At 41.1% G+C, this 26,511-nt stretch overlaps 1 pseudogene; it reads right to left on the reverse strand.

Moving 5' to 3' along the window:
• Nucleotides 1-18,312: 18,312 nt before the first annotated feature.
• Nucleotides 18,313-20,492, reverse strand: LOC103236752 (mitogen-activated protein kinase 6 pseudogene; annotated as a pseudogene).
• Nucleotides 20,493-26,511: the final 6,019 nt, after the last annotated feature.

The following is a 26,511-nucleotide window of genomic DNA, read 5'->3' on the forward strand; positions in this document are numbered from 1 at the left end:
CCCCACGGGGTTGAGTAATAGCCCTGTATCCAGCAGGCGCAGCTCAGTGCTCTGCTTGAGGCTGTTGCTAGATGTGTCTGAAGTCAGTCCTTGTCTCTGGACTGTGGGGTCAGGTGAAACCTGACTCCTTGGCACTCTGGGGGGCCTGAGTTCCTGACTGCACTCAAGCAGTTCACAGGATGTCTGCCCAGGTCCATGCTGTAGGAGGATGAGGGGAGAACTGGGAAGTGGATGAGGCTCAAGGTGAGCATAGCAGGGCTTGGGGTGAGTGTGGGCTCCAGGAGGGGTGGATTTGTCATGATGGCCCATGGTTAACTACGAGAGGGGATCAGACATCCACTTGTGCAGCGTATGGAGCAGGAGGCTTTCCTCTCAGCTCCACCACTCCCTGGTTATGAACTGTGGATGGGCAACTTTATCTCTCAGAGTACTGCTTTCTTCATGTCTGAGACTGATCCAAATCAAATCGACATGTGAATTAAATAAGGTAGAATTTTATGTATCTTATAGCTGGCACATGAGGGCTATTGATACCTTTCAATTTCTCTTCCCTGTGTTGTCTTTGCTGAACTCTCTTCTCGTGATACTGATCTAGGGTAAGTATTGATGAGATCTTACTCTCTTGCAAAAGAGAGATAAAATGGAAAAATAATGTTTTATTTGAATGCTTTCTTGGTGTTAGGGGTTTCCGCTACTCTTGCGTAATTAGCAACAAGACCTGACTTAGATACATTCAGTATGGAGTAAAGAACACTGGCAGTACAGCCAGAACCAGCTGTGTGCTGGATGGGCGTATCAGGCAGTGTTCCCTAGGGAAACACTTATATATGATATACATTATTTGTTTACATGTATTATATATTCATATCAATTTATATAACTATGTAATTTATATTAATTACATATATGACATAATTATATATAATGGGTATTGTGGGGGCTGACAAGTCTGCAGTCATCAAGAGACCCAGCAGGTTCCAGTCCAAATGCTGGCAGCTTGAAACCCAGGAAGAACTGGTGTTTCAGAAGGAGTGTGAAGACAGCAAAAAGCTCATGTCCCAGCTCAAAGGCAGTCAGACAGAAGGAGTTCTGTCTTAATGAGTTTTGTGTTCTGTTCAGGCCTTCAGCTGATTGGATGGGACCCACCCAAATTAGGGAGGGCTCTCTTCTGTGGTTAATCTACGATTCAAATATTCGTCTCATCCAAAAACACTCACGGAGACCTGCCCAGAAGAATGTTTGCCCAAACCACTGGGTGGCGCATAGCCCGTCAAGCTGACGCCTGGAATTAACAGATGAATGGTGACTGAAGTTTCAGACTGTCCTCACACCACCCCGATGAGATTCGGGGTGGAGAGAACTTTGTCAAGTGCTGCTGAAGGATGAATGCGATTGGTGACTAGGCAGCGGGAGATGGAAACCAGAACAGGGGACTCACGGGGTGGCGGTTGGCTGGCACTGGCCGCGCGGCAGCTGAGGGGGTCGCCCAGAGCACCCGCGGGGTCCTGGTGCACACAGGCCTCTCTGGAGGCGGCCGTCTTTGCCCTTAAGGCGCGTCGCCGCCCGGGACCCTGGGGTGATCGCCAGCGCAGGGCTGCAGAGCCGCTGCCTTTCCGGGCGCAGGAGAAGGGCCAGCGACTGCGGTGCAGGGAGGCTGCGAAGTGTCTGCGGAGGAGGGTGAGACGGGCTGGCTCGGGGGGAATGGGATTGGCCTGTGGGACCCGGTGATGTCAGGGATTCTCCCATTCTGTTTCTGTCTGCTCGCGACCCCGGTGAGTCGCGAAGGAACAGGAGTGGTGGACGCTCGCGGCTTTGGACCTGGGGGTCCTGCATGGTGGCCTCAGGCGCGGCCCCACAGCCAGGGCTGCGGCTGGACGCTTCCCTTCTAAAAAGCGGGCAGCTTTTCCTGAAGGAGTGATTTCCTGAAAAGCCATGGCCAGAAGCCCTGAACTTCCATGGTCACAACCAACCCGGAGGAAAAGGGAGTGTGGGAGCCGGCGTCCCGCCCTGGAGCGGTGGATCCGGCCCTGTGGCCCAGTGGTGTGCTGCTGTCCCCGCCTCCAAGAGCTGAACTAACTCATGTAGCCATGCCAGAAGGCTGTCGGGGCTATCAACAGAAAAGAAAGGCATCTCTACGGGGGACAAGGCATCTCTGTGGACACATTACTCTTTGTCGCTTGTTCAGCATTTTGCAATTTAATTTATTTTATTTATTGCCATCGTATTCTTATTCCATCAAGTAGGACAAATAAACCCCAATTTTCTACTAACTTGTCTGAACTGGGGTTTGTTTTCAGTTAAGATGGGATGAGATCGCTTTTCTTCCTATTCATTTGTAGACATCCGATCCCGGATCTCTGCTGCGGATGCTGGAAGCAATGGGGCGGTGGGGCCTGTCCTGGCTAGTGTGGGATATCTCTCAAAGGGAATTGCAGGCGAATCCGCGACCAGGCTATGCACAGAACGGAGGGCAAGGCAACGGCAGGGGGCTGGAGAAGAGAGAGCCAACGGGCTTTCCCTGCCGTCACAGGTGTCCCCTGCAACTCAGAGTGGAGAACCACACTGTAGGACAATCACGGGAGCCAAAGTAAACGGGAGTCAAAGTAGGCAGAGATTCTGCATATTTCCTGGCTGGGGGATGCTGTGGGAAGGCAATCTGGTCCAAGGCCTAGGCAGGATGTCAAGCAACAGGTTTTCGGTGACCTCCTATCTGGGCTGTCCTGGGAGAGTCCCAATTTCAAGTGTGTTATCCAGTTTGTTAGATATGAGTCTCTGTTTTATTAATTCAGTTGTATTTGGCACCTGTTCTATGCCCGCTGCTGGGCTGGGGCCTATGCTACAGTCAGAACCAAGGTGTAGACTCTGTTCTCAGGTTGCAGACTGGTGAGGGAGGTTGAGGATTATAATACAGAGTGATGAACTGTTGTAGATTGGATGCCAGGTCAACCACATCATAACTTCATCTCCACCTCAACACTGCTGTAGACACTTTTCATTATTCTGACCTGATGCTATTTTAGGGTATAAAAGATTTTAGCACATCTCCTGGGGAAAAGAAGACTCAGTGCTTTGAGAATAGCAGGCAATGGGTATTAGATCTTGTCTATGCTAACCACAAAATTTCCCACTTTGGTAAACTTCTACTGAGACATTCTGCCAATGTTCTTCATTATATCTCTCAAAGTTTCAGTTCCATTTTCCTTGTCTTACAACATAATCAAAAAGCAGCAACGTGATTGGCAAAATGTCTATATTTTATCTAATTCTCAAAAGGTATTGCGTAGACATGTTTATACCAGCCTGGGCAACACGGTGAAACCCCATCTCTGCTAAAAATACAGGTGGTACACACCTGTAGTCTCAGCTACTCTGGGGGCTGAGGTGGGAGAATCATCTGAACCCAGGAAGTTGAGGCAGTAGTGAGCAGCGATCTCACCACTGCAGTACAGCCTGGGTGACAGGAGTGAGAACCTGTAAAAAAAAAAAAATTTAATTTTAAAAAATAACCCACACACACTAAAACACAAAACATAGACATATTTATAGATAGACGGATGTAGAGAAAGGGACACATCTGGGCACAGATTGTGAGGCTGGACACATACTTTTCTCTGTCTGTATGTAGCACCAGCTTAATCTTCCAGTTAGAGGATTACCTTACATTTGTTCCTTGTAGTGAATTTGCATTTAGCTCCCAACTGATATTGCAGAATAAAAGCAAATAATCATTTTATAATGAAGCTCCCTAAGGTTAGAAAATATGTGCTGAGGAAGGCTCCCTTGTAAAACTTATGAGGGAGGGGTAATGTCCTTGTCCTAATCTGTCACCCACTGCCCTCTGATGGCCACATGGGAAATGGCATGAACATTGCCTGGCTCCAGGCATTCACACTTAGACATCTTCACCTGCTTGCTGTTAGATCGAATCCAAATTCTGTAAGAGTCAATGTTTTTGGAGTGTTCACTAGTGGGAGGCCTTGTTTTGTCATTTTACACCACGAAAACATAGGCCCCTTGCCAAGTTAAATGTTTTAGTGAGTATTTGAGCACCTGTTCTGCCCTAGATTCAGGACAGAACGTAGAGTCAAGGGCTACTGACCTCAGGACCCTCAGGGTGTGGAGAGGGGATGCAGTGAGCAGAACTGGTCCAGGTCACAGCTAGGTATGAATGGTTTCAATCAAATACCATTTCAAACCAAAGCACATTTATGAAATCCTTCTGATTATACATAAAAAAGCACAGTTTAGAAAATTTAAAAACAATCACCCCACATATCTGTGTACTTTTTATTTTATTATTTTTGGTTTGGTGAAAGGGTCTCGCTCTATTGCCCAGGCTGGAGTGTAGTGCTGCAATCTCAGCTCACTGCAACTTCCACCTTCTGGATTCAAGCAATTATCCTGCCTCAGCCTGCCAAGTAGCTGGGACCACAGGTGCCCCCCACCATGGCCACTAATTTTTGTATTTTTAGTAGAGATGGGGTTTCAACATGTTAGCCAGGCTGGTCTCGAACTCCTGGCCTCAAGTTATCTGCCCGCTTTGGCCTCCAAAAGTCATATCTATATGCTCTTATTTGTTTAGATGCAGAGTTTTCCTAAAACTGAAATCATCTTTTATTTCCAATTAATTTTGCCCTTAATATGAGCACTCATCTATGTCATTTAATGCTTTGGAAAATATGATTTTAATGTATGCACAGTTTTCCTTAATATATATTATGCATAAATTACATGCTTCTATAGTTCCCACTGTCATCTTTTTCCACAACCAGTCTTGTTTATTTCTGAAAGTGAATCTCAATTGCTATCATCTTGAGACAGGTCTCCAACTGGTATATATTAATAATTTGTGATTTCTAGTGTCTCAAAATGGATTCACTCATATTAGGTGGCATTAAGCCCACAGCAAAATTAGTCTTCTTTAAAATGATAAGCATATGTGAGCATTGAAGTCACAGTAAGATTGTTTTTCTTTAAAGTGATAAATATATGTGTGCTAGACTAAGGTGATGAGATAACACCTGCTGTGGCTGGGTGCCAGGTGAGACCCTGTGACTGAGATCATGGCGGTGAGCCCCCTCTGGAGAATCATAAAGGCAGCAAGGGACTGGCAACATCTGAGGCACTCTTGGAATCTCAGCCCCTGAGGATTCTGAAAGCCGCCTCCACACTTGGGTAGCTGCAGCCAAGAATGATTGCCTGGAGAGCAGCAGATTTACCCCCCACCGATGGGCACCCCAGAGGGACTTCCAAACTCACCAGAGTTCATCCATCAGTGGTCTGGCCTTCTGAGCATCCACTGTGGTTTGTTACCCCCTAATTATTGCCTTTAATAATTTATTGTGAATGCTTGCTTGCTTGCGTGTGAACTCCATGTGTTTTTGTTAAAAATTAAGATGCACTGCCAGGTGTAGCGGCTCATATCTGCAATCCCAGCACTTTGGGAGGCCAAGCACTTTGGGAGGATTGCTTGAGCCCAGGAGTTTAATACCAGCCTGGGCAACACAGTGAGACATCACCTCTACAAAAAATAAATATAATTTTAAAAAGAAATTAAGACACAAACACACTCATTACAGTAGGTCAACACAGGGTCAGGATCATCAATCCCCCTGACTTCCACCTCCACATCTTGTCTCCCTGGCAGCCCTTCAGGCACAATAGCATGCATTCAGCTGAGCTCAAAATATCCTTTCCTGTGATAACAATGCCTAATTCTGGAAAACCTCCTGAAGGACCCACCTGAGGCTGTATTACAGCTAAATCTTTTCATAAGAAGAATGAGTACCCTCTAAAATAATGATAAAAAGTATAGTATAGTAAATACACAAACCAGCAAAGTAGTAGTGGATGACCATTATCAAGCTTTGTATACTGTATATAATTGTATGGGCTTTTTTTTTTTTTTTTTTTTTGAGACGGAGTCTTGCTCTGTCGCCCAGACTGGAGTGCAGTGGTGCGATCTCGGCTCACTGCAAGCTCCGCCTCCCGGGTTCACGCCATTCTCCTGCCTCAGCCTCCAGAGTAGCTGGGACTACAGGCGCCCACTACCACTCCCAGCTAATTTTTTGTATTTTTAGTAGCGATGGGGTTTCACCTTGTTAGACTGGATAGTCTTAATCTCCTGACCCCAGCCTCCCAAAGTGCTGGGATTACAGGCGTGAGCCACCGCAACTGGCCTGGGCTATTCTTTCATATGACTTGCAGCACAGTAGGTTTATTTACACCAACATCACCACAAACACGTGAGTCATACCTTGGGTTATGAAATTACTATGGCAATGGCCTCACTAAAGAATAGGAATTTTTCAGCTCCACTATAATATTATGAAGCCACCATCACATATGTGGTCTATCATTGACCAAAATGTCCTTATACAGCTCATGACTGTAAAAGTGGGGAAAAAATGATCAAGTGCTATGTAGAAATAAATCAGACTGCTGTAAGGGAGAGCTGGAGACCTCTTCATGGGGGATCTGAAAGGGCGTCAGTGAGGTGACATTTGCCCTGGAAGCAGAATGACAAGTGGAAATCAGCCCTCCAAAAGTCTGGGAATGGCATGCTGGGGGGAAGCTTCAACTGCACAGAGATTCCAAGGCAGAAGTGACTTTGGCCAGGGAGAAAGTGAGAAAGGCAGCAGTGTGATTGCAGGGAACTTGCGGGGAGAGGAGAGAAGGGAGGCAGAAGGGCAGGAGCAGATTCTGAAGCAGGTAGACTGTATTAGGGATCTATTACTATATGAAAACATTATTCCAAACACAGCGGCTTACAGCAACAAACATTCATCATCTCACAGTTTCTGTAGCTCAGGAACCCAGCAGGGCTCAGCTGGGAGCTTCTACCACAAGGTGTCTCACAAGGCTGGGGCTGCTGTCTCAGCAGAGGCTCACCTGCAGCAGGATGCACTTCCAAGCTCATGGGATGCCCACTGGGAGAATTCAGTTTGCACAGAGGCCCTGAGTGCCTCTCCATCTGTTGCCCTCTTTAGGTCTTAAAACACGTGAGAGGGACAGAAAAAAACAGATAAATATGGAGAGAAGAGGAGGGAGAGTGCGACATTAACTACAGTCATTTCATAACTAAATCCTGGAAGAGACATTTATGGCTTTTGTCATATTCTACTGTTAGAAGTGAGCCATTAAGTCCAGTCTACACTCATGGGGAAGGAATTATACATGATGCATGAACTAGGAGGTGGGAGTTGTGGCAGCCACTAAGGAAGCTGAGATGAAGCATGTGGATCTGAATCTAAACATAATAGGAAGCCACTGCAAGATTTTTATGGAGCATGACAGGAGAATGTGCAGACATGAAAATGAGGCCAAGAGAGCAAGTGACATTTCCAAGATTACACAGCAGGAACTCAGGTACGCTTTCAGTTCCTGGAAAGCATTCCAGGCTATGTCACCCCTTTCCTCTATTTTTTCTCTAATTTTGTGCATTGGCTACACTTGATGCCAGCCTACAGGTTTCTTTTTTAATTTTTTTTTTTTATTTCTATAGATTTTCAGGGAACAGGTGGTGTTTTGTTATATGAGTAAGTTCTTTAGTGGTGATTTGTGAGATTTTGGTGCACCCAAGCAGTATACACTGAACCTGATTTTTAGTCTTTTATCCCTCACCCCCTTCCCACCCTTTCCTCCTGAGTCCCCAAAGTCTATTATGTCATTCTTATGCATTTACATCCTTATAGTTTAGCTCCCACTTATGAGTGAGAACATACGATGTTTGGTTTTCCATTCCTGAGTTACTTCACTTAGAATAATAGTCTCCAATCCCATCCAGGTTGCTGCAAATTCCATCAATTCATTCCTTTCTATGGCTGAGTAGTGTTTCATCAAATGGAATATATAGTTTCTTTATCTACTCATTGATTTGTGGGTGTTTGGGTTGGTTCCACATTTTTGCAATTTGGAATTGTGCTGCTATAAACATGCATGTGCAAGTATCTTTTTGTATAATGACTTCATTTCCTCTGGCACATACCCAGTAGTGCAAACCACAGGCTTCATAGCATCATCTCATACATGCCTGAGGACAGCCCCAGGAAGCAGGTGCTAGAATGATCCTCATTGTGCAGGGGCAAACCTGGGGAGACCCTAAGAGGCACAGTGGGTTATCCAGGGTCACATAAGTAGTAAGGAGAAGCTGGGTCTAAACCCAGGTCTGTCCCTCAAAGCTGGGACCCTGGCTATACCCAGGCCTTCCACAGTAGCTGTAGAGAAGTGATCTTCTTGTAATTGTGCACAGATGTGGAGATGTACCAGGGTAGGAGGTGAGAAGTCAGCCAAGAGGAGCACTTGGGGTCTTATCAAAGGAAGGGCCAGGTAAGGTAAACTCAGGAAATGACCTCACTTCCTTGGCAATAGGTCCCAATAGAACTTGGAATCCAGTGATCAGGCACCCATAATTTAGAAACAGCTCCCTCCCCAGCTCACTTGGCCAGAGATGTTCAAGAAAACATCCTGCTGTAGCCTGACTTATCCAGGCTGTAGCCTCAGGAAACCCTGGCATGAGAGCCTTTCCTGATGCTACAGATGTGGGTTCAGCCCTCACCACAGGCCATTTTCCGGGAGACCCCCAAAGGAAACACAGGCAGCCAGGGCAGGCCAGTCCAGGATAAGCCATCACTGTGAGCATGCCTGGGCAGCCCACGCCCCTCTGCCTGAGGCAGGGGAAAGGGGATGTGAGGGGAGGTCTGCCCTTGGCAGGATCAGGTGGGTGAGAGGGGTCATCCTCAAGGTCATGTCATGCTAACACCCCAGATCCTGGCTGGCAGGGTGGGAAGGTGAGTGATGGGCTGCTCTTATCTTCTCCAAAGTGAATCCTTGACCCTCAGGTGGTCATTTCCTTCCTTCTTCGGTAGAAGTCCTTGTCATACAAGGATCTGTGTGCATAAACAGCCTGGACAATGGCAGGCAGGGCTCTGTGTGTCCTACTCTGCTGAGGTCTCCATGCAGGAGAACAGCAGGAGCTGCTCAGTGGGGTCCTCTACTATATTCCCCTCCACGAGAGCAGAGGCCCCTCACTGCCAACAAGAACCATGCAGGCTGCTGGTGAGTGTGGGTGCAGAGAGGACTCCACACTCTGGGGAGACAGCCAGAGAGGGCCCTGGGGCCCAGACACCTCCCTCACCTCCTCTGTCCCAGGGCTTTGCTGCTGGAGGGAGTTGCGCTTCTTCTCCCACAAGCATCTGGGCCCCATGTCCTCCCTATTACAAGAAAATCTTGGGACTGTAATGTGCCCCCACAAACTGAGAAGGTGCTGTTAGCCCAAAGACTGACTCAGACAAGCTCAGCATGAGCATTAGATGAGTTCATTGGGACTTACACGCAGCGCATCCCTGGAGAGTGGCAGGACAGCTCTGGAGACCTGTGCTGCCTCCCACCTCTAAACTGCTTTTAGGCTGATGTTCTGGCTCTGCATACTGTGTTTGAGCAGTACGTTTTTTTGCTTTGCTGTGCTCTCAGATACTCTCTGGGATGTTCGGGTTCTCAGGAACACCTGCTTCCTGGCTAGGCACTGTGACCTTGGCTCACTGACCAGCATACAAGTTTTGAGCAGTGGACATAATGCCCTTAAGTAACCCAGTGAGGAACTCATCACACTACACTCCTCAATGCCACGTCACTGCCCAGCCATGTTCTTGACCAAATGCAAAGTCTCTGTTCCACATGTTCATAGGAATATCAAAAAATACGCTATTTTATACTATTTTACTTCAGGCCATAATTATTTTTGTATTTCACTATTTTACCGTGTTTTGACATCTGTCCCAGGTATCCTGGTAACAGGTGGCCTGCCTGTGATTCCACACCATCTCCAAGTCTCACACATCAGCATGAGTAGTAGCGCCGTTTACCCCAAAAGGACAGGAAATTATGCTCTTGGGCACATTTCCCCACCATGCTGTCTTGAGGAAGACGTGCCCATAGCCAAGCAGATTGGGACCTGGGGCCTCAGTGTCCTACACAGCTGGAAGGGAGGCCGATCACCACAGCAATTCAGCCTTTCTCTGCTGTGGGACCTCGATGGGATCTCTTCTGTGGCCATTTTCCTAGCACCACAGTGAGCATCCTCCTACGCAGTGCACTGCCCCCTCTCACCTGGGTAAGCCTCTGTCTTCTCATCTCTAGAACAGGATGTTTTGTCAGGACTCACTGGGATAATCTTCTTAATACAGAATCGTTACTCCATTAACAAACTGACCTGAAAGTACTAATATTTTAAATTATTTCCTTCTGAAATTCTACTTTTTTTTTTTTTTTTTTTTTTGAGACAGGTTGTGACTCTGTAGCCCAGGCTGGAGTGCAGTGGCGCAATCACAGCTCACTGCAGTCTCAGACTCCTGGGCTCAAGGGATCCTCTCACCTCAGTTGCTTGTGTAGCTAGGACTATAGGTACACACCACCATGCTCTGCTGATGTTTTTTATTTTTTTGTAGAAACAGAGTCTCATTACATTGTCCAGGATGGTCATAAACTCCTGGCCTCAAGTGATCCCACCTTGGCTTCCTGAAGTAGTGGGATTATAGGTGACAGCCACCATGCCTAGCCTAGAATAGGCAAATTGCTGGAAAAATTGATGGAGACAGAAAGTAGATTCATAGTACCATAAGGTTGGGGGTTAGAATGAAAAGGGATGGTGACTGCTAATGGGTATGGGGTTCTTTTTTGCGTTGGTGAAAATGTTCTAAAATTGATCATGGTGATAGTTGCACAATTTTGTGAATATGCTAAAACCATTCAATTGTACACTTTAAATGAGTGAATTATATTTAAACTATATCTCAATAAAACTATTTTAAAAAGATGTCTGACAAGTGCAGCAGGGTATGGGAGAGAGAGGCAGGTAGACCGTGCAGGGGTATTGTGGCTCCCACTCCAGGCTGAAATCTCTCAGAGGAGTTAGGGCTGAGGGGAAAGCCAAAGGCAGAGGGCATGTTCCCCTGTTCACTGTTTTGAACTTTGGTCGGATGGGGCTGCGATCACAGAGCAAGACATGCTATGGCAGGGCAGAGGGAGTCTGATTAGCATACTAGGGCCCTGAAGGCCACAGAGGAGGTTCGTGATCACCAGCTCTACTGGGAGCTGACACCTGTTTCCAGGGGCCACTATGGTAAATGGATGTGAACTTGCTGCAAAGGCCACAGCACAAATAGCCCTCCAGGAAACAGACATGGCCATGGAAGAGACTTGGGGTTGGGGTTGTGGGGAACGGGCCCACAGCCCCACTAGGCACTGACCCAGAAAAGAGAGTAAATACAACCTCACCAGGCACACCTTAGCAGAATCCACCAGGCACCGGGAAACATAGTCAGTTGGTGGCTCTAGAGCAGAAATTAGTGAAGACTCAAAGAACTCATGCAGACCCAAAACCCCTTTCTTCCATTACATATGCCCATTGCCTGGGCCACCACCATGGATACCCGAAAGGCTGAATATTTACCTGAAGAGACAGAACCAGTTGCTAAAAGACTCTTTGAACTATAAGAGAATGAGACAATATTAAATGGAAAATTGAAAGGGTTTCATTCCAACTCCCCCTGGTATCCCATCATGGTGGAGGGTGGTGAGAGAGCCAGTTAGTTATAAAAAATGAGATGCTACCTTTTCTTTGCCTGAGTAAAAGTGTATATGACTTTTAATTCCATTGCATACTCTTTGACCGAGAGAGAAAAGAGATCATTCCAGAATCCTGGCAGGCAGTTTCTCTCACTGGACAATCTCACACTCCGGAACTCTTGTGGATGTTTCTGCTAATTTTGCAAACCTGAAAGTCAGACTGTTATGCCTGTCACCCATGCTGTGTTAGAGGCTCTGTGGAGAGTCATATATATCTTAAGTTTTCCTGGGTACATTTTCTGGAGTATTCATTTATGTGTGAAACAGACTTGGTCCCAAACCATTTGAACTCGAGAGAATGAACTGCCATTGGTTCAGGGAGATAAAACATATTTCCCTGGGATTTGATGATTTCAAAAGGGTATTTTTTTATTCTGAACTAGACAGACATTAATCATCAAATATGTATATAGCATATGTCTTCATTTCTGGCCATCAAATCCAGATGTAGGCTCTGACTACTGGTTCCAGGTTTCTGGTCAGTCTCACTGAGTTAATATTTGGATGGAGCTTTAAAGTTTTCATAGTACCTTCTTGTGCATTTATCACATCAGATGGTGGTACTGGTAGTGAATGATTTGTGCCTTTGTCTGCTGATCCAAACACCTTGCCTATGGGGTTTTGCCTCTTTCTAAGAATTTCTTAAAGAAGCTAATTCAGTTACTCAAAGCAGGAAAGTACTTAAAACAGAAATACCATTTGACACAGTAATCCCATTACTGAGTATATACACAAAGAAAAATACATTGTTCTACCAAAAAGACATTTGTACCTTTATGTTCATCACAGGACTATTCACAATAGCAAAGACATGGAATCACCTAGGCACCCATCAACTGTGGATTAAAGAAAGAAAATGTGGTATCTATACACCATGGAATACTATACAGCCATAAAACAACAAAATCATGTCCTTTGCGTCAACACTGATGCAGCTGGAGGCCATTATTCTAAGCAAATTAATACAAGTACAGAAAAGCAAATACTGAATGTTCTTACTTATAAGTGGGAGCTAAACATTGAATACACATAGACGCAATGATGGAGACAACAGACACTGGGGCCTACTAAGTATGCAAGAGAGGGAGGGCCATGTGTGCTGTAAAACTGCCTACTGGATACTATGCTTACTACCTGGGTGATGGGAGCATTTATACCTTAAACTTCTGCATCATGCAATATGTCCATCTAACCAACTTGCACATTTACCCTTCAATCTATATTAAAAGTTGAAATTTTCTAAAACTTAAGCAAACAAACAAAAATAAAAATACATCGAACTAATTAAAAATGAAAACACAACTTAACATTTGTGGGAAACTGCTTAAGCATTGCTGAAAGAGGAAGTTATAGCACTACATGTTTATATCAGAAAAGGGAGTGGCCTCAAATCAATAATCTAAGCTCCCGACTCAACAAACTGGAAAAAAAGAGCAAAATACAACCAAAACCAGAAGGAAAAAAGAAATCATAAAGACAACAACTTCAATCAATGAAATTGAAAACAACAAAACACTATAAAGAAAATCGATGAAACCAAAAGTTGGTTCTTTGTAAAGATCAATAATGTTGTCAAACCTCTTGCAGTGATTACAAAGAAAAAAGAAGAAACAAATTACTAATATCAAAAGGAAACAGAGGTTATCACTAGAAGCCCTTCAGACATTTACACGATAATAAGAGGCAAATAGGGTCCTTTCTAATTCAGCCCACATAACCAGGTTATCAAAATATTTATGATGTCATAAAAAAGGTTAAAATGTTATAAATTTTTTTTACCGTCTATTTCCCAACTGTTAAAAAATGTCACACATTTTTATTATGGTAACACCTGACTTTGGCAGTTTATGTTTGTTAGAGTAACTATGCCTCCATAACAAAACTAACAATAATTTAGTGAGTCAAGCAATTAAAAGTCTCCCCCGCCAACGCCCCCGCTGTCATGTACCAATCAGACTGGTTCAAGTAAACAGGAAGTTGGCCTCAGATGGTTGTTGAGGTACCCAGGCCTGGCAACTCTGCAATCCTTAGCACATGACTTTTGAGGTCACTTCCAAGATCACTCTGCTCATTTCCTTCCTGGCTAAGAGAAACAGGGAATTGAATATGGAGAAAGCATGCTGCTATCTGGAAGACCCACTCTCAAGTGGTACATACCAGCGCCATTCACATTCTGCTGCCTAAATTACTCACTTTGCCTCACCCAACTTTCACGAAGCATGGAGAATGTAGTCTGTATGTGTGCTCAGTAAGAACAGCAGCATACATTTTGGTGAACAACTACAGTCTCTGACAGAATTGCTATTATCAAATGAGTTAGGAGAATGTATATAAATGCAGTAAGGGAGAGAATGGAGATAGATTTGAAAGAAACTTTTCTCTATTTTCATTGCATGTAGCTCTGCAATACCTGGGTGACTGAGGTAGTATAAAGGTCTAAGTAAGAGCCAACCACAATATAGAGAATTTAATATTGAGATGTTCTGAATACAAAGAAATATTACCAATATTATCCTCTAGGAATTGCTTCACTGTCAACTTATAGAGGAAGAAGTATGTGTTGCCGAATCACACTAATATCCAATAATGCAAATTTACATATAGCAAATATCAAATACATATTGCCATGTGAATCAGCTCAATAAACAATTATTGATTAATAAAATAGAGTTCTATTCCTTTCTAGGGTTATTTTCTAGAATATCTTATCACTTGGTAAAGTACTATTTGGTTATAAAGTTGGATTTTTAACTGTCAAGAGACAGATTAATATGTGATATGGTTTGGATGTTCATCCCCTCCAAATCTCATGTCAAAATGTGATCCCCAGTGTTGGAGATGGACACTCACAGGTGGCGTTTGTGTCAGGGGGGTGGATCTTTCATGAATGGCTTGGCGCAATCCCTGAGCTAATGAGTGAGTTCCTGCTCTATTAGTCACATGAGCGCTGATTGTTAAAAAGAGCCTGGCACCTCCTCCTTTCCCTCTTTCTCATTCTCTCACCATATAACACACCTGCTTGCCCTTCACCTTCTGCTATAGTTATGTATCCTGAGGTCCCACCAGAAGCAGAGGCTGGCACCATGCTTGCTCAGCATGCAGAACTGTGAGCCAAATAATCCTCTTTTCTTTTTAAATTACCCAGCCTTAGGTATTCCTTTACAGAAACACAAAATGAACTAACACAGTATGCATTACCAAAAGCATGATTTTACTTAATAAAGTTAATTAAGGAATAATTTATATTTCATATTGAATATTAGATTTTAAAACAGATCAAAATTAGAGCAAAATTTTGAAAAATATTAAGATTTAGAACAGTAATAAAATATTTAATCCTTGACTGTTTTCTTAATTAATTGTTTTTCTAATCATAGTATCTTAACCAGCTATCTTTGGTATAGATATTAAATATTTAAATTTTATATGGTTTTAAAACTATTAATAAAAGTAGGAAAGCAAATAATTTTGTCTATAGTTACTCTTTTTGTGTTTGTGTGTGTATATGTATTCTAGGTATGCTTATGTATTGTTAAAGTTTGCATGTGTCTATAATAGCAATCTTAATCTCAGTACAAATGCAAGAGAGAATTAAGGTCAATAGTTAGAAATATTTTGCACAAACAAAAACAAAAAAAATGCATGCATATAATAGTAAACTATTAACAAGGGAAAAGTGGGATCGTTGCCTTGATGAACTTTACATGGATGTAATAGGGGAAGTCATTTAGTGGTGTAACTCTTCATGCTGTGAGAGGCATTGTCTATTTGTCTGCAGCATTGGAAGTGAAGGCAGAATGAGCTGGGGCTGACATGTTTGAATTTGATGGGGTTCGTCTACAACCAAAACCAGAATATATCCTTAAACTAGGATACAACATTGTTTCTAAGAACTTTAGTTTTTTTATTTAATAACTCAAAATTGAGCCAAATTTTTTAGGAAGCTTGCATAGGTTTACCTTCTTTAAAAAAAATTTTATTTAAAGTTATCATGGGAACATAAAAGGTGTATCCATATGTATTATGGGATCCATGTCACGTTTTTATACAAGCATACAATGTGTAATGATCAAATCAGGGTAATTGGGGTTTCCATCACCTCAAATATTTATCATCATTTTGTGTGTTAGAAACATTCCAGTTCTACTCTTTTCATTATTCTAAAACAGGCATTTCATTCAGAATGGCCACTTAAGTGAAAACAAAAAATTATTGCTGTTACATAACAGCATATAGGTGATTTGCTTGATAGAATTACTTTGAAAATCAGGAAGGCATTTACTGTCTTATCAAAGCATGTGCGGGTACTTTTCTGGGGCAATCTGGAGTGTATCCGATGATTGTCTCTAAGGCATCTGCTTTATTTGAAGGGATTTCACTTGCACGGTAGTACATTTAGATAATAACATGGGACAGTCAGGACTGAGTAAGCTGCTGGCCCAAAGAGTGTAAAAAAATGAAAATTTCAAGTAGAGCCTTGTGAATTGTTTATTAATGTCATATTGTTCTGGGAGAATACTGGCACTGAAAGTAAGTTGCTTTTCTAATCGAGATTTTTATACTCTAATTTTTCCTCTTAAAAATAATTTTTCCTCTTAAAAAAAGAATTATTTTAGTTTCTAAGAAGCTTTGCTTTCCTCATAAAGATAGGATCTTGTTATAGAGTTTCAATTATCTTATTTTTGTTTTTATTTAATTGATTTCTCTATTAGTTTAAAGCTATTTGAAAAAGATAAAAAGCTAATTTTATATAAACAAGACATTCCTCCAAAATGGGAGAAGAAAATGGTCTAACACTTCTGCTTGTCATGATATTTTAAACTCATCTATTTCAGGGACTGTGTCCTTCAAAAGTTTCTATGGTGACTTGTGCAGAACATTACACAGAGTAAGATCCTTACACATTTTATAAAAATATTGACCTGGCGTGGTGGCTCATGCCTGTAGTCCCAGCACTTTGGGAGGCCGAGGCGGGCAGATGACGAGGTCAGGATATCGAGATCATCCTGGCTAACATGGTGAAACCCCACCTCTACTAAAAATACAAAAAATTAGTCAGGAGTGGTGGTGGGCGCCTATAGTCCCAGCAACTCGGGAGGCTGAGGCAGGAGAATGGCGTGAACCCAGGAGGTAGAGCTTGCAGTGAGCCGAGATTGTGCCACTGCACTCCAACCTGGGTGACAGAGCAAGACTCCGTCTCAAAAAAAAAAAAAAAAAAAAAAAAGGTTTCTTAGATAACATTTGATGGAGATTTCTTTTTCATTTGCACAAAATACAGAATTAAAAACCTCATCTACAGTTGCTGTTTAATGAATATGTTTTCCAAGACAATAGGTAAACAAGAAAGATCCCTTTGTAGCTTAGTGAAAACTATAATGATATTAAATTTTAAGTTTCTCAAGAATAAAGACCACACTTTGATCATAGTCACATTCCCAAGAGAATCTAACATTGTTTTCTAATGAAAATAAGGTGTTTAATAAATATTTTTTTCTCTTAACACAAACAGATACAACATGAAGGACAAGTGGCCAAGTTTATTTTATTTTATTTTCCTACATTTAACCTAATTGTATTCATGCTTGCCTTGGGATGGGGAATAGATCATTCAGTAAAAACATACAGTAAAAATAAAATGTCTTATCATGTACAACTTTTAAACTACAACAATGATGTACCTTAAATGTTTCCATGCACACAAGCCTAACATTCTGTTTTTATAATAAACACAACTAAGACTTCTAGGAACATTTTATAATAAAGTAACTCCTAATTAATTTTTCTTTATAGATAGATCAAGCACCTCCAAAATACAAATTCCTATACACAGTGAGCACATTACTTAAAATGAACACCTAGGTAAATTAAGTACTTCAACAGCTTTAGGATAAGCTGACATTATATATTCAGCTAGGCAGGCAATGAACCATAGAACCAAATGGAAAAAGTGTATTTGCAAATAAATTTTTAAAACTAAGTTAATTTTTATAATTAAATACAGAAATACACTGATTTGCTAAAATAAATAAGATGTGATGTATTAACACTTCACAATAACACAGAACTTTTATAAACAACAAATGAGTCTTATTAAGAATAGTTTACTACTATAAACACTGGCTAAATAGAAGTGCATATTGTGAAACACTGTGGGTGGTATATGTGTTGCCACATACTCTTGCTACCTTGAGGTAGATAACACATATGTACCAAATTCGACATTCATTTTCAGTTGCTGCTGGTATCATGTGTTTTAAGAAATGTGTACAGTATGAAAAATTTGAAAATACTCATGAATGAAAAATGTCTTAGGAAAAAATGGATATTTTCATGCAATTATGTATAGTCTCACTGTGTAAATTTCAAGGCAAGATTAGTTTCCTGTAAAACAGATCACTGTCCTATGAGAGAATGTTCTTTACTTGTCTTCGTGCATTCCTTTTGTCTCCTTCTACATTGCATTATTTTGCTGTATTCTTTATTTTTGTGTGCAAATGGCATGCCAGTTAAAACGAAAACTATCTCACCTGTAGAAAAAGAAAGTCTGGATTTTAAAAACCAAGAACTAATAAAATCCTTATTAAATGACACCACCTGCTTCAAGTAAAAAATGACTTAAACACTAGTAATAAAAAAAGACAAAACACATTTCTTGAATAATTCTAAGATAAATGTCTGCTGAATGTTTTAGCTCAGATGTTTCAGAATGCTGCTGTATGTTTTATGTGGAATTTGAGGGGAAGATTTCATAGCAGAAGGTGTTTCTGTGGACTGTATTGACTTAAGTGTTGACCCAACTGGACTGTGAAAGTGTGGGATGTCTATGGACTCGAGCTGCTTGTTAGAGAGGAACTCCCCACTGTTGTTCAGAAATCCTGCCTCATGTCCTCTCTCTCCAAGTTTCCCATCCTCTACTGGCTCAGTTTCTAGCATTTCAGGATCTTCTTTCCTGCTAAAGAACTTGTCCAAGTAACTGATGTAAGTGTTTTCCTTCTCAACTTGTTCATCCTTCCTTACCTCAGAAAACTGATTTATGAGAAAACAGTCCTCCCCACCACTCACAAACTGGCTGTCCCAAGAAGATTGGTACAGGGCTTCTAATTGAGCCAGATTTGCCATTCCTTTTTCCTGTTTGTCTTAGCTTACTGACTTTGATATCAACCTTTTCAGTTCTAGTTGGGACACTGAGCTATTCAAGTCATTTATCAACAACATCAGTAGGCTCATGTTGGGAACTAAGTTGAATAGTTCCTGCAATAAAATAATCAAAGTCAAACCCCTGATTCTTTTCTCTTTCTTTTCCAGCCAGTTGCTGTGATGCTTCCTCTAGTGCTATCTGGGCTTTAACCAATCCATACCTTTGGATTTGCCTTTCTTCTCAGATTTTTCTTTGCTTTGTTCTTTCCAATTGGAAAGATCTATAATAAGCCTGGGTTCATAGTAATGGTTAACTTCACTCTCTCTCCGAACTAAGTTATCTAAATATGATGATGACCTTGCTTTGTAGTTACAAGTATGACTACACTTCAGATCACAATATTTGTTTTCATGATGATCTGGGTACTGCCAACAAGGCTCAGTAGAATAATTGGTATCAAAAGCAGGGTCCTCCAGATACTTTTCCTGATCTCCATCCAAATATTTTCAGGGATCAACTTGTACTTCTTTTTCATCAGTGACACCAGACAGAGCTCTTGGATCAAGCTGAACTTCATCAATATCAAAGTTGTTATGTATAGGCCAATCATACTCTGAAAATTGACAATCATGGTACCTTTCCCAATTATAAATGTGACTGTGAGTTTTATCCATAAGCAAAATATTATCAACTTTATCTTCAATGTGAAAAGGATGGCTTGAAATTGGCTCATCCATTGGAGAAGAGTATATGCTCATGTAAGAATGGGAGAGTGCTGCTTCTGCTGTTAACCAATCCATGGGGCTAAATGTAAAAATTTGTTCCGGGAAATCCAGTGCTTCTCGACTAATTCCTGGAAACAGCAGAGTTAAAGGTTTGTGTGGTTCAGTCATGTCATTTCTAATGTAAACTGGAATTACTCTGGGAAGCTCCTGACGATCTTCCTCATGTGCAACAGGAATCGATTATAAAATCAGCTGCATCTGTTCAAATTCATGTGCACCTGCAAAAAGGGTTTTACCAGTCAGCATTTCAGCAAAGATGCAGCCTGCAGCCCACGTGTCAATGGCTTTAGCATAATTATTAGGAGAAAGTAAAAGATGTGGAGATCTGTATCATTTAGTAACCAATCCTTCAGAAAGATGACCCTTATGGGAATTACGAGTATCCATGATCCGTGCAAGACCAAAGTCACCTATCTTCAGCACCAGGTTTTCAGTATTAATGAAAAGAATAGCTGGTTTGAGATCTCTGTGCAGTACGTTTGCAGAGTGAATATACTTGAGCCCCAGTAGCAGCTGATACATGAACAGCCTGGCATGCTCTTGCAGTAAAGGGCCCTGCTCCAGCACATTAGCCAAGTCTATCTCCATGTACTCCTGAGCAATGTAAACACTGTTCAACTCTGTAAGAGAGCCCACATCATCTGTTAATTGGCTTCTGCTGGGACCAAGAATTTCAAACACTTTCACAGTGTTATCATGGTCAAGTCTTCTAATAATTTTGATTTTACATACAGCATGTTTGACATTCTGGGAATTGATAAGGACCATTTTCTTGATGACCACTCTTTTGTCACCGTCATTGTCTATAGCAGAAAAAAACCAAGGCATTGCCTCCACAACCCAATGGTTTTAAGTCCATACACCCAGAACCCAGATCAAAACCATGAATGTTCATGAGACTTTCAAATTTCTCTGCCATTTTGAAACCCTTACTATTGCCTTTTCCTTTCAAATGGTTGAACTTGTGTAAACAAGGAAGAAAATTGGCATCAGAAGGAAAGATCTTTCAAAAAGGGAGAAGAAAATAATTATGGTTCCACAGCAAGATGGTTTCTTGATGTTCGCTACATATGCCAAACAGGCCTGTTGAGTTACCCTCAGACTTAAAGTTCAAAAAGTTCTACTCGTATCAACAATTAAAAAGATTGCAGTACTCAAAGTTCAAGAAAGGGGCAGCAACTCTGCAGACATTTAAAGAAAACACTCAAGAAACTCAAATGGAAAGAAATGACCTATTATGCATTCAGATTACTGTGCTAAATGATATAACATTTAACAAACATGTGAATAAATATGCACACAACAGGCTTCTATGAACATTCTCCTCACAGGACAGATACATTCAGTGTTGAACTAGTCCTGAGCAGCATTGTTCTAAGGTAATGGCAAGCACTATTTCCGTTTTGCTTCTTTTCTTTTTTTGTTGCTATATATTTCAACAGGAAGCCCTGGTGGCTGTTGGTTAACAGAAGATGTCTTCTGTCAGTGATCAGGTGGCTCCAGCTCACCACAATCACAATCAAAGCTACCATCTATCTTACTCTGATACAATGGGACTTTTCCAACTCCTTGAGAGAGTGTGGCGCCCGCGGACAGCCCCCAGTGTCGGCTTAGGTCTCAGGCTGTCCTGACAGCAGCAGCATCTCTTGAGGCTCTCGCTTTGCACAGTTGTCGCCATGTAACCCTGACCCATGAGAGCCAAGTGACCAAGTTTAAATTGTGGAATCCTCCTCCTCTCCTAGGGTCTGCAATATTCAGTGTATTTATTTATTTATTTATTTATTTATTTATTTATTTATTTATTTTTGGAGACAGAATCTTGCCCTGTCGCCCAAGCTGGAGTTCAGTGGTGCGATCACAGCTCACTACAACCTCTGCCTCCCAGGTTCAAGTTACTCTCCTGCCTCAGGCTCCCCAGTAGCTGGGATTACAGGCACCCGCCACTACACCCAGCAAATTTTTGTATTTTTAATAGTGAAGAGGTTTCACCATGTTGGCCAGGCTGGTCTCGAACTCCTGATCTCAGGTGATCCACCCACCTTGGCCTCCCAAAGTGCTGGGATTACAGGAGTGAGCCACCGCGTGTGGACTGATATTCTGTGTGTTGTAAATTGCTGAACAAATCAACTCCAAAATACCAGGGGCTTGCTAACAGAGCTTTGTTACTGCATGTGTGACAGCCTCATGTAGCTGTGCAAATGGGTGTGCAGTTATCATACCCAGTGATTCTGGAACCTGAGTTTCTTCCTTCCCGTACTTTGCTGCTTCCTAGGGCCTCCTCAACCTCTGCATCCACCTACCATAAGACTAAAGAGAGTGGAGGAAGCACAACCACTTCTTGAAATCTGGGTGGGACACTCCTAATCATTCTTAACTAATCATATTGGCTGGAACTGACTACATGGCCAGATGCAGATGCGATGAGAGGCAGCGGGTGGAAGGGGGGATTTAAGCAGAAGCAATTAAAATCAAAGCAAGCCGGCATAAAAGTGCCTTGTATATTCCAAGAATGGAGACTTGTCTGCTTGTCTCCAAAATTATGTACAGAAAACAAGGGATAGGGACTGGAGTCAAAAGATAACATTAACTAAAGTGTAACGGAAATTGAAAAGTGAATGGAGGAATATTTTGGGGTCTGTAATTTTTTTCTTGAGACAGGGTCTTGCTCTGTGGCCCAAGCTGGAGTGCAGTGTGGCAATCACAGCCCACTGCAGTCTCAGCCTCCTGGGCTCCAGTGATCCTCCCTCCTTAGCCTCTTAAGTAGCTAGGACTACAAGTGCATGCCACTGTGTCTGGCTAATTTTAAATTTTTTGTGGAGACAGGCCCTCACTCTGTCACCCAGGCTAGAATGCAGTGGTGCAATCCTGCCTTACCGTAGCCTCCACCTCCCAGGCTCAAGTGATCTTCCCATCTCAGCCTCCAGAGTAACTGGGACTACAGTTGGTGCCACCACACCTGGCTAAGTTTGAAATTTTTATTTTGTAGAAATGGGGTCTCCCTATGTTCCCCAGGCTGGTATTCAACTATTGGACTCAAAGGATCCTCCTGCTTCAGCTTCCCAAAGTGCTGGGAATACGTGCATGAGCCGCTGCACCCAGCCTGGCTCTGTATTTTAAAAAACAGTGTTTATTTCTAGCCCCATAGCAGATTGGAATCACGAAAGCCTAGATGGGGTTTGGAGAAATGCATAGTTTCCAGAGCCTGCATATTTATTAAATACTGGAAGCAGGAGGAAGACACTTAGGTTCTCCATGTCCTGAACAATGGCTTGTGCATCATCAAGACACCCAGCCTAGAGAATGGAGATCTAGAAAAGAACATGGACTGTAACAGCTAAACCTGGATGTTCTATCATCAGGCCTCTCTCTAGATCTTTGGAAAATGCACACATTTGCATATGATCATTGGAAATAACATTTTCATCTCATCCACATAGCTTTTCTCCCCACGTTTTTACCTATTGCAAATAATTAAGCTATTGGGCACCACATGCCTATTTCAAAACTTTTTTCTCAGGATGTATTTCACTTTTAGATTGAAACACAAAAGTTTAGTTATGTTGTAATAAAAATGTGTTGGGTTTATCTATGACCTAAGCATCACTGGAACATAACCAGTGTATACATTAGAGGATTTGTAGCAAATAAATGCACTTATTACTTTAAGTGTCATGCAAATTTATTGCTATTCATATGTTGTCTTCATTAGAAAGCCAATGATGAGCATGACACTACATTTTTATGTAGTCTTGGTTCTCTTTAGAAAAAAGTTATAAAAATAGTGAGAATGAAGCTGCATAACTAAGAAATAAAATAATTTGATAACCAAGTACTGTTGCTTTAAATACAATCTAGAAAATGGTAGACTCTTACACACAAACATATTATTAATGATACTTTATTTTCTAGCATGGCATAATATAATAAAAAGGAGTTTTTAACTACCTTTATTTTGTTGTTGGATAATTGGATAATTAATATTAGTGATAATAATAAGTAATTCAGTTTTTTTCATTTATTTTATCAGCAATAAAAAATAATGATATAAAAAAGTTGGAACTTGCTTTCTGGCACTGAAAACATTGAAAGGTCTGTTCTACATAGTTATTTGCAGTGGAGCAGCACAAGAATCTCTGCAGGGACAAAAGAATATTGAAATATTTTCCCTTGATATTTCAGATTTTCATGGATGATAAAAATGCCTTCAAAGAATGAGCAGAAAAGCTACATAAATTGAATTATAATAGCTAAGTAAAATATCAGATTAATTAGAAAATCCCCGATTGTTTCATGAAAATTATATATATATATATATATATATATATATATATATATATATATATATATATATATTTTACTCCTTGGTTAATTGCAATAAATAATATCCTCAATGTCAAATCTTAGGAGATTGACAACAAATTTAGAAGAGAATCTCAAAGTCATTTTATTTATACAGAGAACACATTTATAAATGTAAACTGAAACAGTCTGACTGCAATGCAGCATACCCAAAAATATTTTTTGCAGTATTAGAGCACAAATGGGGGGTTCTTCATTTCCAAATGAAATTTAAGGTTCACTTTATACATTTTCTCTTTAGAGAATACACAGAAAGATTCAGCTCTCTCCCTGGACGGCAAATGAACCAATATTGTAATGCCTGCTATTGGTATTTTTAAAGTGTTCTGCAAATCGAGGGCATGAAAGAGCCATTTGTAAATAATAGAACATTTCTAAAACTATAAAATGAGAACATTATTTCTTCTATAATGCTTATTAACTTTCTGTATCGTTAGAAAATTTTTAGAAGTATTATTCCTCCACAAATAGGGAAAAAATGCACAAGTTTATTCAGTGTGCCATCATTGGGGGGAAAAAAAGGCCCAGGAATACAATTAATGCCCATCAACCTACAACACATCCCCAAGTAGAATATTTTTCAACTAAAAACACACACACACACATACACACACGCACACACACAGAGAGAGAGAGAGAGAGAGAAAGAAAGATAGATAGAATAAAAAGTCACCAGGATATATTTGTAAGTGATCAAAGCAAGGGGTACAAGATGTTGTATATATTGTGTAAAAAAAGAATAAATTGGAATATACCCAAACACTAGACATATACCTGGATATCAACTAGGAACTAATGAAAATCATGGGTAACAACAGGGTAGATGATTTTGGAGTAGAAGCAAGACTTGTATATTTTAAAATGATAGTTTTGATCTTTTATTTTAAATATACAAAAATTAAAGACAACAAAAACAACTGCTAGAATTGAAAACATTAACAAGAAAAATAGAATATTTTTAGAGACTAAATTAGCATTACCAAATTAGACACCCAAGGCAAGAAGCCAGCTAGAGAATTGATAGGGGGTGTGTGGGGCTATAAGCTCATCTCTAATTTAGAACTTATCCCCACCATCATAGTGTTGAAAACTGTAATAGACATTCTGTCTTCACATAATATTTCACTCGATACTCTTCCCTGGAACTAAGCTAGTAGGCTATTCCATAAATTTTTCTAGTATGTCCTTTAAAAAAGTTGGTGCAGTTTAGTTTTTATGGCTGGAAAAACAGTTCACTGTGTCCCACAGATCTGCCCTGTCCCACAGGGCAGAAAGGATAGATCTTCAGTGGTTAAGAAAAGCGGGGGCAAGCATAGGAAAACAAGGAAATGGCATTTAGAATAGAGGAAGTATAGAATAGGATAGAAAGATAGATAGATAGATAGATAGATAGATAGATAGATAGATAGATAGATAGAGGTAGAGATATAGATAGAATCATTTCAGCAAGCTGGAGAGAAAAGCAGAATGAGAATACTAAGAACCTGGCATGCCAGGCCAGAGACTTTTGAATTTGATCTGAGAGAGGTGTAGTTCTCAGGTTCTGGAAGAGGCATGATGGGAGCGTCCATCGACCAGGCATCTGCTGGGTCGTCCACCAGTGCAAGATGGTCACCTGCTTGGGGCATGATTGAGGGTTGCTGAACTGCCTACAAACCCTGGATGTCAAAATGAGATTATGATGTTTATTTACACACTTGATTTGTGCGGTAATCAGTTTCTATTTATCTTCTTTTCATTGACCCCTTTGAGAAGCTCTATGCATTATGAATAAAGCAATCAGAACATTAATTGTCAGTTGGCCTCATCACAGCTTATTTTTAGTAGAGATGGGGTTTCGCCATGTTGGCCAGACTGGTCTTGAACTTCTGATCTCAGGTAATCTACCATCTCAGCGTCCCAAAGTGCTGGGATTACAGGCATGAGCCACAACGCCCGGCCTTCCCCAAACTATTATAAAAAATTTTTAAATCTCTCTTTTTCTATTTTCTAACACTTTCCAGAATTAGAGAATTAGAAGATGTTATTGACTTAATGAAGCACCGGAATAGTTTTTCCAACACATCCAGTTGAAAATGTATATTAATATAAAAATCTTATGCTATTGATATCTCCATTAATTAGATTTAAAAAAAACATGTACATCTTTAAATTACATGAAAGATTATTTAAATTGATATAATTTCCCCAAAGTGGGGGAAACCTTTGATATCTACCTAATTATCTGCTACCAAGAGAAATTATAAAATTAAAACAAAACATTTTATTATCTAAATATTTGAAAGGAATGTTCTCATTTTATTTGATGCAACATTTTATCTTTCTTTCAATGAACTACAGAGTTGCTGGGTTTGCAAGCTGTGAAAATTCGGAGGTTTAAAGAAGTATCGTTTCCACTAATTCCCTCCCCATATAGATGGAAAACAGACACTGACGTCTAAGATTCTATACTTAGAAGTGTATTCATGGCCAAGTGCGGTGGCTCACGCCTGTAATCCCAGCACTTTGGGAGGCTGAGGCTGGTGGATCACCTGAGGTCAGGAGTTCGAGACCAGACTGACCAACGTGGTGAAACCCCATCTCTACTAAAAATACAAAAACTAG

The sequence above is a fragment of the Chlorocebus sabaeus genome, chromosome 8 (assembly GCF_047675955.1).
Source record: "Chlorocebus sabaeus isolate Y175 chromosome 8, mChlSab1.0.hap1, whole genome shotgun sequence".
NCBI classification, from domain to species: domain Eukaryota; kingdom Metazoa; phylum Chordata; class Mammalia; order Primates; family Cercopithecidae; genus Chlorocebus; species Chlorocebus sabaeus.